We start from the raw sequence: 12,955 nt of genomic DNA on the forward strand, positions 1-12,955 counted from the left end.
TGCCGCGGTGGCGAGGTGTTAATTCCCTCGCCTGATATGCAGGAGGTCGTGGGTTCGATTTCGACCCTGACACCTGTATATTTGGAGTACGCATCTTTTCCCCCTGGTTGCATGGGCTTTCCGATGGGTCTCTCTGGGCTTTCCCTCCACATTTAGAATCATGCATTTCGAGTATTTGGTTGCTATACAATTCCACAAGATAAGCTGCTTCGTTGAGATATCATTTTTGGCCAAGTTGCTCCTGAAAAAGAGATATGTAGCTCAGTGGGCCTTACCTGGTAAAATACAAATAGCTTCATAGATTAGTAAGGTGATGAAAACAGATTGATGCGTTTCAGGACACGCCGTATGGGTGGCAGGGGAAAACTGTAATGTAGCATTGTGTAAAAAAACATGATAATCAAAAATCATGCAACGCTGATCCTAGCAAGACGTATAGTTTGCAAGCCACAGGTGTCAGATGTGAGCCAATGGTGACCTCGGCAGGTCTCAGTGAAATGTAGATTATAGTCACAAAGTGCAAATAGCAATTGATGCAGGCTAAAGCTTAGCGCTACAGTGCTGGCCATATTGGTACAGTGCAGCACGTGTTTGACAAGGCAAATTGAGGTAATGCTTGGCGGGACCTAACTTCACAGTGTAGACTATATTCGCGAAGTGCTAACCGTATAAGTGGAATGCAAATCACACATATCGGTACAAGTCATAGCAACACTTGTCATGGCCATAGCATCAGTAAGCAGGCCAAAGTGGTGCACTGCGTTCAAGGATGGTGCGGGCCATTTGACAGAGTAGCCCATGACCCAAGGAGGTTAGTTGGTCGGTACCACCCAGGGCAAAACTTTATATCAGTGCACCATGGGCAGTATCTACTATGGCACCGTCCACCATTGTTGGAAAGCTCTGCATATATACTGTCTCTTTAATAAACACACTTGATTTTTTTCACATTTCATAAATGTTTCAGACAGATTTTCCCCCCAAAGTGATATTTTCGGTCATACGTACTATGGCACGCTTATTTAATTTATTTTATCTCTCAAGAAAACCTCATGCAATGGCCTTGCTATCACAAGTGTAACCTGGATATCATTTGCTTATACATTTGCTTAAGCTGCCCGCATATCAAGCCATTGCGCACCAGACTTTTGCGTCATGATGCCGATCCTCGCTGTGTGGTGCAAGACACGATTATATCATTCGTGTTGATCAGGATGACTGAGCATCGCAATGTGCAACACAGCAGTTACACAAAGTCATACGGACATTATTGACTCCGCCATATGCATGCGGACCTTCAACCACTCTCTCAGGGCCGCAAACGAGAGATGAGCACCGATTCAGTGGCAAATTCAGCAACAAATCGCATTGCCTCTTGGCGAAGTAGACCAACGAAGACTCAGCTGGGCTGGTCACAGCAACGTGGGGTCGTAGCAGATCAGAGAGGGTCACTGCCGCATCAGGATAAAGCAGCACTTTACTCGTCTCAGCACAAAACAGTTGAGCCACACTCAATCAGAAATAATGGCCATTACTCCCTCATACGACCCAATTAGACCCAACATTCTGCCCATTTGCTTGGAGGTTATGTTTTGCCCTGGAGCTGATGTACTGCTGCCATCTTGCCAGGACTCATTAGAAAAAAGATGTCGTCATCACAGGTTGTTTGGTGATAATACGGAACGCGTCGTATTCGTTGCAAAGTTCGGAATGAATAAGACTACGACAGTTCGATTTCGGTAAAGTCACGTATGAGGGAGATAATAAAATAATAAAAATTAAACAATAAAATAAGACAGACTTGTTCTTCACATAAGGACGGCTGCTTGCGCTGTGGCCCAAACGTCGTGAGAATTATTTTATTATGTTTTATTTTTATTATTTTATTATTTCCATTTTACGTGACTTTACCAAAAGAACCAAGAAGAAGACTATGACAGTTCAAAAGGTCGGCACGTTTTTTTCTATTATGTTTTTTATTATTTCCCTTCTACGTGACTTTACCGAAAGAACCAAGACGATGAATCCCTGCAGTCGCGAAAGCTTTAAATCGAAAAATAATAAGAACACAGATTATGTACGGCACTGTGGCGTGCAATTGCTGCATGAGGGCCTCCCCACGCAATGTTATTTGACCAGACTCATCGGCGTGTTTGGCGATGGCCTCAGATCTCAGGATCAGCTGAGTCGTCAATTGTCAAATGATGTTCGCCGTGGTTTGGAATTCAACTCAGTCCGCCGTGGTTTATAGCACGTCGCGCCACTGTTCAAGCCGGTACAAGTGATCGCCGTCAATGTCAAGTGTAACACGTAAGGGGGGGGGAGGGACCACGTTGCACTTGACAGTCGTCGCCGATTTTGTGTGCTGTATAACTTGCGGGTTATTTTGGAAAATCATGGAAGCTGCTGAATGAATGGCGACGTGTCGCGCCTGGAGTCGGGTGGCTTCAGGTTTCTAGGAGGCAATGGGAAAACAGTCGACAGAGGATGTCACGGCGAGACGCGGGGTGTCCAGGGGACAAGAGGGCCCAATGCAGTGAGGATATCTGTGGTGGCATGAGTATAGCTTCTAGATTTGAAGCTTTCGTGACTGCAAGGATTCATATTCTTAGGTTTTTTTTCGGTAAAGTCACGTAGGTAAAAAAGTAAAATTAAATAATAAAAGTAAAATTTAAATAAAATAATAAAAATCACGACGTTTCGGAGGCAACACAAGCCTCCGTCTTCAGGTGGCACCGTCACAGCTCCGTCTTCAGGTGGCACCGTCACAGCTATCGTGGCTGTGACGGTGCCACCTGAAGACGGAGGCTTGTGTTGCCTCCGAAACGTCGTGATTTTTATTTTACATTTATTAATTTAAAAAATGTTTTACCTACGTGACTTTACCGAAAAAAACTAAGAATATGAGTATAGCTGTTACATCCATACGGGTTTTAGCCCGTATTCTTGTACGGGGGGGACATTGAGTTTTCAGGTCCATACGGCGTGCAGACGTTTTGATGCGGGCACTTCTCCCTCGCGATGGGACTTTGTGGGATGAACGTTGAGATTCACAAGGGGCACGGGTGTGATCAATGAGGTCTGAATTGGTCTGTAATAAGGTGGGCACTGATAAGGGGTTGGCAGGTATATACGAGGCATAAGTATACAAAGCAAATTTGCAGCGGAAAGCGACACAGATTTATGCAAATAACGGGGTGCATCAGATATAAATCCTAATAGACATCATCATCAGCCGTGATCAATCCGCTGCTAGACGAAGGCCTCCAAAAGCGACCACCTTTCAAGACCCTGTTATGCAAACTCATCTCATCGCTCTGTCTCCTCAGTGAACCTCCTCTGTCTGTCTCCTCAGTGAACGTTCTCTCGGATGGATTGCATCCCTTGGCTGCCCCGCTATTGCTAGTGTTGTCCATCGTCCATCATCCCTTCCGGATGTCAATGATGGACATACAATTAGACATAACACAAAAGCTAACGAATCTCTCCCATCTCTGTCTTATCCGCATCTCTCTTCTCTCAAATCGCTACACGTCCATTTTTCTTCCCTTCTTCTTCTATTAAAATTGTCTTATCTGACTGCATCGGTATCCCTTCTCTATATCTATTCCGTCGTCTCACTGGGATTCGATCAATTGGCATTCGGTTCGGGCCCCCGCAGTGGGCGAGCTGCTATCAGCACCCATCGCTAGGGGAGGAATCCCGACCTCATGGGGTTGCCAAGTGGATTTTGTCTCCGTTGCAAAGTAGTGGGCGTTCTGGTGGGCATCAACGGGGCCCTATAATAGGAAAGGGTTTATAATAGGAAAGGGTTATCGCAGCAATGCCCTTCATAGCTTCTAAAGTTGGGTGTCCTTTTGACTCCCACACCCCACCACCCCTGTTGGGATGTTAAATCTCCCGAGGGCATTGGCCTTAGAGTAAATCAGAGCCAAACAGCACTTTAAAACTAGAAAAATACGATTTTTGTTTCTTACGTAAAAATTTTTGTTTTTTTTTAATTGCCCGCCGATTTTACATGGGCGTGAGTACGGCAACAACAAAATAAAGACTAAAAACGTCAACATTGCAGAGAACGAGTACAGGGATATTGTACAACTAACAAACGAGGAGTTTTACTGTCATAAACGAAACAAACAAAATGAAAAACAAATCAGTGTAAATATAATGGGAGAGTAAGGTGCGCGGGAAAAAGCGAAGTACAGGTGCAAACAAGATCCATATTTGAATGAGGAAAAACTCTGCACCAATTTAATTAAATATTTTAATGGAAAACATACGTACAAAACTAATTTAGACAAAGGGGAAAGCATGCACAGATTGGTACGTGATCCTGTTTTCCAAGACCAGTGGCCTTTGGGCAGACAGATCAGCATGTGTCGAGTAAGAGGAGGGAATTCTCCAAACCTGAACTAGAGTTCATAGAACGAACTTCAATTTTTCTTTTCTTTCACCAGTCAATGCCTACTGAGCTCTATCGCTCGTTTTATAAGAAGCAATCTGACCATAAATGATAGCTCAACAAAGTGGCCTCATCATGTGCAGATGTGTAGCAGCCAATGCTCTAAACGCATGATGTTGATTCTAAATGTGGAGGGGAAAAAACGGAGGAATCCGGGGAAAAATCCACGCGACCACGGGTAGAGAGATCATGCAAACTAACAAATATACATCTTCTTGGTTCTTTCGGTAAAGTCACGTAGAAGGGAAATAATAAAATAATAAAAAGAAAATATAACATAATAAAATAATTAAAAGAAAACATACTTTTATTTTAATATTTCCCTTCTACGTGACTTTACCGAAAGAACCAAGAAGATGAATCCCGGCAGTCACGAAAGCTTTCAATCGAAAAAGCAAATATACAGCGGGTGTCGGGGTCGGGATCGAACCCACGACCTCACGTGTACCAGGCGAGGTAGTTAACATCTCGCCACCGTGGAGAAATGTTTCACAGAGAGGCTCACGACTGAAGGCCAAACAAGCCAACGTAACTCTCTCTCTTCCTATGCTACAATCTGTAGGCCAAGGATAAACTATGGGTGGGAGGTGGTTAGTATGTACATAGTTCTTGCGTGTATTGATTATTGGTCAGCTTTACAAAATATATTGTTATAGGTGTGAATTGCTATTGTTTTTTTTATAAAGTCGTTAGTTTCGTTTGAATTTGTGATTATTTATTGCTTATTACTTTTATATGTTTATAGTTTTCAATATATATGTAGGTACAGTATAATAATAATTATTATAATGATATTTGATTAACATGCAGGTACTACAAGATATTCAGAACCGTAATTTCATGTTTATTCTGTTTCTGTACATAGTTCGTTTTAATCGTATAATTCTTGAATTGTTAATGCTGTATTAATCCAGAAATAATACATAAAAAATAAAGGGTTTGTAAAACAGTTAGTTTTTTAGGGGGCATTTTTGTAATCGAAATCAATTCATTTTTAAATCGACTCAAAAAAAAATATTGGAATCGGCCATCCCGACTCGTGAAATTTAATTGAAGTTTGTTGATGAATAACGAATACGCTTCACACTTTATCAGTCACTCGAAATGACACGCTCACAAAGTTATGAATTATTACTGCTTTAGTGCAGCCTATGAGCCCAAGTGAGAAGGCAAATATTTGCTGTTCCTGTGAGATAAAATATAACAGAAAAACATCTGCTTATGGCCACACTGCTGAATTGCATAACATCATAACAAATGAACAGCTGTTTCAGACTACAGACTCTTTTACTTCAGGTTATTTTTTTATTAGTCCGATAAAATATCATTTCTAAAAGCAATATTATTGAATGTTGAAAAAACTAACCCACAGTGTTGTGGATTCCTGCAATATACATTACGTTTTAAGTATAATGTATCATTGATATTAATTAAATATATGCAATAATCAGTTATAATGGTTAGTCATAATTTATAGTACAATTTCAATCCACTGCTGGGCGAAGGCCTCCCCATGCCGTGTCTATCATGGAAGGTTTGGTTGACCATACTTCACCACGCTGGTCAATACGGATTGGTGAAATTGGAGCAGCTCTGTGCGGTGCTTGTAAAGGTTCAGATACGACACATTTAAGGCCCCGTCACAGAGACGACCTCTCTCTTTGTGCCGATACGTGTTCTTTCTCTGTGTATCTTCATGATGTCTGTCTGCTTATATGTCTGTCTATAGTTTTCTGGTTAGATTTTTGTTGCTATTTCTTTTATACCTGATGATGATTGCTTGTGTTGCAATCGAAACGTCGTAGTATGCTATTATTAAATTTATTATTTTATCTTTATACGTGACTTTACCGAAAGAACCAAAGAATAATTCCTGCAGTCACGAAAGCTCCAAAATTAAGATTGACACATCAAGCGTTAGCTCTGGCTTGGAATCCAACCTAGCAGACTGCGCAACCCAACACAACTCCGATCCCCCATTCACAGAGTCTATGTTTTATAATCTAACATAAAGTTCATCCCTTTGTAAATTCACTGCTGGATGGAATCCCCCACACACCTCTCCTAACCATAACAGTCATTGTGGCATGAAGGGTACATATGTCAAAGTTCAAGTTCTCCGGAAAGGGACACGCATATGTGGTCCTTACAGAATTTTGAAATGCCATGATAGATTAACAATGTAATCGTATTCAATTCCTGCAGAAGGTCCCAGAATTTGCAGCAACACGTTGGACACAATGGTGGAGCCAGGATTTTCAGGTAGGGGGGGGCAACCCCTCCAGCAATGAAAAATGATAGAGGAGTTGTGAGCAAGTAAGGAGTTGTTAGTAAGCAAAGACTTGTCCCTTGCTTTTTATTCGACGCGTGTGCGGCGATGGTGCAGCCACCGATCGAGGATCGAATTGGAACCGCGTTGTGTGATCGGCATCGTGCTCGCTGAAGGTGAATGCCTTCAGGGAAGTCGTGTACTGTATACGCAACTGCGCACAATTCTGTGAGTCATTTATAACTGCTTTGCCGTTACTTATTGCCAATTATGGACTCAGACTATTGTCCTATCATCTGATAGAGTCCCTGGCACATAATAATATGCGACACAGTGGCAGTGGGGGTCGCAAAATGCCGATGTATTACTTATAAACCCCAATGATCCGATCGAAATTAGGGATTCGAAATTTTAGGGATTTCGATCGGATCATTGGGGGGGCACGTGCCACCCCCCCCCCCCCACTGGCTCCGCCAGTGGTTGGACACAACGCCGAACAACAGAGGTGAAAACGTATTGGAGAGCTGTCCTGCAGTGCACATTATTACTTTTTTTTCTAGATTTGAAGCTTTCGTGACTGCAAGGATTCATACTCTTAGGTTTTTTCGGTAAAGTCACGTAGGTAAAAATAAATAATAATAAAAAACCTAAGAGTACACATTATTACTTGTTTACACAGTGTACAAAGGTGCCATTTTTACTTTTGGTCGATGACTTATGGCAGGCGGTTGATGCGGTCATATCACTCACAAACAATAAGTAACCACTGCCAAGATGATCGAGGTATCTGGGAAGGCCACAGGTGTGCAGGCTATCACAAATAACTTCTATTCCAAAGCAAAATGCCAGTGCCTCATTGCGCCGCCACTGTCCGATTGCACTGTAAGATACGGCTACGAAATGGAAAATCAAATAGTCAGAGGTGTGTGTGTGTGTGTGAGCAATTTCAACATTTCATGGCGTTGTGCAGATTTGGGAATTATATGCTGAAGCTCGTGAAACCCGGCAGGATTTTGATTGCTTCTAGTTGATGGTGGCAAGGGCAGAGCAATGTAGGAGGTAAGGATAGCTTTGGCCAAGCAGTTCCATTTTACAATGCAGTGTGCAAAGACCCTTTTTGCGATTTAATCACGCGGATGACATATGGTAATTGTAAATAGCCAGTAGTGATGACTTGTCAGTTTTTACTCCAAATTAAAGGTGACATTGATGCTGTATTAAAACCGCATTCACATACATAAACGCGCGCATACGCGGCTTTGACACACGCAATTCCATTCAATACGTTACACTTGTCAAATTGTCAGTTCATATTTGGCCCGGGAAAAGGTTTGTCCAAATGTTCAGATACAGTATGGAACGAGGGACGCGACAGGGAAACACAATCAAAGTTAGCATTTACCTAGGGCAATGATTACAGGTAAAGCAGGTAAAAAAAGGTGAAAGAAACGAGCAGATGAGAGCAGGTTGGAGTGTTTTTGGAAAACTGATTTTAATAGCAAGAATCAACGTATCGATGTGCAAAAATTTGAAAGTTTTTCATCAGTGTATTTTACCTGCTGTGACATATGGATCAGAAACGTGGACACATTCTCGTGATGTCATTCGTGTTTTGGAATATTAACATTCCTTAGAGATTGTTTTTTTTTTATCCACAGTTAACTATTCAGCAAGTAATATACACCATTACAACAAACGCTATTAACAGATTTGGCCACCTTTGTGCATTCATTTTCATTAAGCTCAGTTTTCCAAAAGCTTTTGCAGAGCCTTGTAGGCCCCCTTGTGGAAAATGTCCACGTGTTCACTCTCTTTACAAAACGTGCCCCTTAATCAGTTTAACACGTCGGCTTTCGCGACCAATATTATCCATAATAGAGGTTTTTTTTGGTTAGATCGCGTCAATACAAATGCGTCGTTAAACCCACCACCGCCCGACAAAGCCAATTAGTAAGGTTTGTCACGTAAACAATACGTGCCAATTCGTTACCAGTAAACCACACCGGTGTGTTGCAGAGTTAAACCCACTCCATTTACAATTCTAGTACGACGTTTCGCCAGTAATTGCAATGAGCATCATCAGGCGACGGCGAAAGTTGTGGAGCAATCCTCCTTCATACAAGTGTAACGGCGTAAGTAGCGCAGGAGACGTTTGACGGAGGCAACACGTATTTATTAACAAATGGGTACTATACAGTGCGTAGCGCTCCCTAACACTGGAAGGGGTAACGGCCCCTTCACCCGGTCTATCCGAGGCCGTGTCCCTCGGCTAACGTTTCCCCGTTAGCTCCTACACCCCTCTAACCACGACCATCCTATAGAGGCTAACTCACCTGGCCCAGCTTCGGCTCAAGTCCGACCCTCAGCCACACGAGCCTGGCCCTCACAAGGACACAGACCTCGCTGCTCTGAGGTCGCCCCTTGCTTGCACTGCTCGGCTCTTACAAGAGCAGCGAGTCAGGGTAGTCCCAGGGCTAGCTAGCTGGTCTTCAGTCTTCACTGGCTCTTCTGTTCCAACGACTGCCTCGAGCTCTCTCGCGCACCGCCTTATATACCCAACTGCCCCCCGAGGGGCGGGGCTGTATGCGGACGTTGATGTAGACACCCCAAGCACGGACCGTGATGTAGACACCGCAACGTAATGGCTTGCTACACCTCGGTACATAACACCTCTACACAAGGAGAGACAAAGTCGTGCATTCCTGGGAGCTGGTACATCTCTTGTCAGCGGCTCACGACTCGACGGGATGCCTGGTAAAAGTAACACAAAAACCTTCTTGGTTCTTTCGGTAAAGTCACGTAGAAGGGAAATAATAAAATAATAAAAATAAAACATAACAAAATACAATTCTCACGACGTTTCGGCCACAACGCAAGCAGCCGTACTCAGGTGAAGAACAGGTCTGTCGGAAAGACAGCGTCTGAATGATCTTTTTCCGTCTTTCCGACAGCCCTGTTCTTCGCCTGAGGACGGTTGCTTGCGTTGTGGCCGAAACGTCGTGAGAATTGTATTTTATTATGCATTATTTTTATTATTTTATCATTTCCCTTCTACGTGACTTTACCGAAAGAACCAAGAAGACGAATCCCTGCAGTCACGAAAGAAGCTTGAAATCGAAATTTAACACGAAAACATTAACAAGCTGCAGCGTGTACATAACTCTTCGGCACGTGTCGTGATGGGAACTGCAAGTTCAGACCGTGCCCGTCCAATGCTCGCCGAGCTGCATTGGCTTCCGGTTGCAGAACGAATACATTGAGGTCGCACTCATTTAGCACAAAGTGCTTGGGGGCCGTCCATAAATGACGTCACACGGCGTCACAAAAAGTCAGACCCCCCCTCACATATGACGTCACAAAGATCTGCCCCCCCCCCCCCAAAAAAAAAACATGCTTCAAATCGCTTTAAACTAGTGTCATTGTAGTGCGTATTTAATGTGGCGCTGCACTCTGATGTTGTAGGAGAAAACATTTATTAAAACGTCTATTTAATTAAGTAGAACGTGTTGTCTATATTTATTTAAAGTTGCGCATTTTGATGTGACGTCACATTTCTCAACCCCCCCTCCCCCCGTCGTCACACATCGTCACAAATACAGTATCTGACCCCCCCAGGTGCGTGACGTCATTTATGGACGGTTCCTTTCCACAAATGAACCACGGTGCCTCGCCGCTGATCTTGTCGAGTTTGCATAAACCCATCACGCGAGCTTCGGCCATCCTCGTAGCGGCTTTCGGCGAGTTATCGAACAAAGACGGTCACTCCATCACGCGCCTTCAGATGCGCTTCAAGGGGCCGTCAAGAAACGCTCTTTCTTCCGATACGAGGAAGACACTGGAGCTATGCACTTTTAAGATTAAAAACTAATTTTTTTCGAACTTCTTTAGTTTGTTGCCCTTCCACCGCACCTCCAATCAGCACGTGTGGCTACGTACGGTGCGAAAGAAGTTCAGCATACGATACAGTGTCTTGCATATGATTGCGGGTGCTGGTACATCTCTTGTCAGACGGTTAATCGATTCATGAAAGTGTGGACGAGAAATAGATGTTCTGTGCATGTAATTCATAACAGGGTAGCGCTGAATGATAGATATAAAAACACAATGCATTGTTCACAATGATTATGTTGTGGAAGATAATAAGAAGCAAACAGCAACGGAAGTGATCTTTGGAAAAATCAGGTGAAGAAAATTAACACGTGTAATGGTGACTGCTTCATACTTAATACTTACTACACGTATTATTATGCCTATACTTCAAGAAACAGCTTCAAATAAGTTTGGCGAAAGCATGTCTCCTTGTTTGACTCCTGCTGTAATATGTATGTTGTTACTTTTTTCATGCAATCTCAGTATACACCCGTTGTGAACGCTTTTCATTTCTTAATTTTTTCAAAACTAGGCCTCGGTTTATGAGTGCTTGGATGACTGAAATATCTATGCTGAATTGGTAATGATTGCCAAATCGTGATTGAAGTGTGCGTCGGCTGACGTCATATAGAGGAATATTAATCTTTGGATGGAACTTTTATCCACCGAATGTTTCCTCTCAACATCAGAGTCTCGTGCTGACTCCTTTTCAGGTGAATTGTGACATATCTCGCTTGGCACGGCTTCGGCTTCATATTTGTAACGCTCATGAGATAGATTCAGGAATGTGTTATTGCTCCACTGGTGATGCATTCTTATGAGACACAGCAGACTAATGTGCTCATGACTGCTGGACCCCTTGAATTAGGAATGGCATCGCTGTTCCCATTGACTCATGCTTGATTGTCTTTTCCTTTTTGGGGTGAGCCACGATTTGACGATTCACTTTTCAGTGGCGTCTTTTTTGGTCAGATTTAAAATATTCAGCAGCATGATTGATTTTAACATCAGGGATTTGGAGTCTATTCCAACCCAACTGAGACATGTGATGCCTTGTGTAATGATGCAATTTTTTTTAGATGCACTTCATCAGTGTGAATGACTGCTTCCACAGATGTACGCAGTTCTGCAGGAGCGGATACATCAGTATCTGTAATAAACACATCATCCCTCCAACGAATACAGAGCATGCATAGAGACACCGTATATTTAGTTATTGTAAGTGTACAACTAGCAATCATCATAAAGGCCATAATTATTTATGACATATATCGTTGAGGATATTTTACAACCACAACATTTTTGTTCCAAACATATTTAGGATAGCGTTTGTGATTAGACGTATTCATTAATTTGTCTACATTTAATGGCAACTCAGTGACAAACGCACACGTTTAACAATGATAGTCATAACGCAAATCGTATTTTGCAATGCGTGGCTTTTCCTCGTATTAAGTGGGTTTGTAGCTCAGCCTGCGACTGGAGTGGAACAAACGATGGCGCGCAAACTCAATCCATGGCCGCCCATCAAGCGCATTGACTGGAGGCACAAACATTATCCCTTAGCTCGCAGACAACGCCATCGAATGGTTAAAGAACCCAGACATCCATTTATACGTGTTTTGCTGTTCCAAAAGTAAGTTGCTTATCTCAGCAACATGCTGTATGAAATAAAATAAAAAGTGCTTTTATTTTAACGGCTGGGCGCATTGCTTTTAATGCTGAGCATTAATCTCGGCCAAAGAGAGAAATGGACCTAATGCGTTCCACATCTGTCCTGTGGAAACAACAACAACAGGCTTTGTGGTGCGAGGCCTGGCCATTGCTCCGATGAACATTGACACAGTGGGAGATTCCTTGTTCTCTCTGCTCCTGAAAACGCTGGACAGCTCCTTGCCGGCTCGCAATAGCGCCACAACACCGTACAATGGTACGTAGAGAGAAACTGATACGCACAACCATTGTAAAGGGGAGAAGTCAATGCATTTAATAATGATGCTGCATCTTTACAATTCGTATACATTTACTTTTTTTAGGAGTCGGGGGGGGGGGGGGATGGAGATAATTGAACGGCAGCCACTGGTGTGAAAATGCCTAAGAGAAGAATCATCGGGGAGATGGAGAAATAATATTCTATTGTGTGTAGCAGTGAGATAAATCATGGCTGACGATTACGATTATAATGAAGACGATGGATGATTCAATCGTAGGCTGGAGCCGTGGCGCAGTGGTGATGCGCTGTGAGCCTGGCGATCCACGTTTAATTCCCGGCCACGGTTCTAAGGTCAGATATTAGAAACTTTCCTGCACCTAAACCTGGTCACTAACCAACCGGTATGGTGACGTATGGTCAG

This window comes from Lampetra fluviatilis, chromosome 4 (genome assembly GCF_964198595.1).
Source record: "Lampetra fluviatilis chromosome 4, kcLamFluv1.1, whole genome shotgun sequence".
NCBI lineage: Eukaryota > Metazoa > Chordata > Hyperoartia > Petromyzontiformes > Petromyzontidae > Lampetra > Lampetra fluviatilis.